This window comes from Octopus bimaculoides, chromosome 2, assembly GCF_001194135.2.
Source record: "Octopus bimaculoides isolate UCB-OBI-ISO-001 chromosome 2, ASM119413v2, whole genome shotgun sequence".
NCBI classification, from domain to species: domain Eukaryota; kingdom Metazoa; phylum Mollusca; class Cephalopoda; order Octopoda; family Octopodidae; genus Octopus; species Octopus bimaculoides.
In genome coordinates, this window is record NC_068982.1 from 27,155,382 (window position 1) to 27,157,064 (window position 1,683).

Sequence of the window (1,683 nt, forward strand, 5' to 3'; positions counted from 1 at the left end):
CCAGACGATCAGGTGATACCAATTTATATGAACACGATATCTATATCTAGCAATGAATTGCAATCTTAAAGTAACGGCTTTTTTATAATTTGCAAGGATATATGGACCGTTTCCGAACGCTCAGTGGAAAGGAAAGAGAAGTTCTCTGTATAGGCAGCTAGTTTTTTTTTTTTTTTTGTAGTTAGCGTTTCTGGAAGGAGGATTTTAACTCGGCATTGCAATCTAACAGATCAGTCCTCGATTTCTCAATAGTCTCGCTTTTATAGCGATGAACTATATCATACTGCAGTATGTGTTCCCCTTCGGTATTTTTTTTACCACAGCAGCTATTCTGTAATAGCACTGAATTACCTATTGCTTCTACCCGTCTCTTTTTTTGTTTTTTTGTTTTTTGTTTTTTGTCATCTATATTGTGTCAGCAGTGAAACCTCATACTATTAAAGACTTACCTCCATTATTCCTCTGTATATGCATCACCAAGAATGCTTCAGTATTCTCTATCTCATGTACTAACTTGCAAAAATCTAAATCAAACATTAGCAGTATCGACTCACTTGTCTAAGAGGATCTGCACTGCGAACTGTTTCGATCTTCAGACATTTTAACATTTCATAGATACATCTCTCTAAATTTTTCTTCCTCCAACATCATGCAGAAATCTTCCAAGTATGGTGTATGAAACTGAAGACTCCCAGGCAACGAATCGACCCTTATTCTATTGTAAATTGTTCTTTAATTAATGTCGACACCAACAACACATATCCGCCATTTTATGTCAAATTCTCTTTTTTATCGAATCGGATGTGAGAGCTTTTTTCAATTTTACCTGAAAACAATTACATTCAATTATGTTGGTAATGGAACTGAGAGAGATAAGAAGATAGTTAACACTTATTTGACCTTTCTTGTGAATCTTAAGACTTGATTTACACGGGAAATTAATTTCTATTCGGAATGGACTTTTATCAGACACAATTACTACTATATTTATCAAAACTATGGAAGAAAGATTTTGAAGAAAAAATTAGTATCAAATATATAAAAAGACGAGGGAAATATTTCATATTGTAACAGATGTTTTATGAGGTTTAGGATGTGGTATCATGGAGACATTAAAGTTGCTCACGACAGCCTTTTCCTTCTCCATAAAAACTCGAATGTTATTCTGTTTTGAGTTAACTGCATCGTTAAGTTTCCCATAAATATATTTGGCTCACAATGCTGTGGTAGTTGATGTCAGATGCTTGTCTGTACTTATTGATAAATCATTTATCAATAATTGAGTATGCTTAATCACTTATTAATACTTGTAAAAACTAAAGACAACGAGGTAGAAGAATCGTTAGCACGCAGGGCGAAGCGCTAAGCGGAATTTCGTCCGTCTTTAAGTTCTGAGTTCAAATCCCACCGAGTTCTACGTTGCTTTTCATCCTTTCGAGGTCGATAAAATAAGTACCAGTTGAGTAATCGACTTACCCCCCCCCCGGGTCTGAAATTGCTGGCCTTGTGCTAAAAGTTGAAATCAATATTTGTAAAAACTGAAGAACAGGGAATTCAGGTGTAACGCAGTTACCTCATTACCTTCTTCACGCTAGGACTGTTAGGATGCAAACGCAACACTACAAGGTAAAGAGATACTGGAGAATAAAACATGAAACAATACTGCAGTTTTGTATTAGTCTT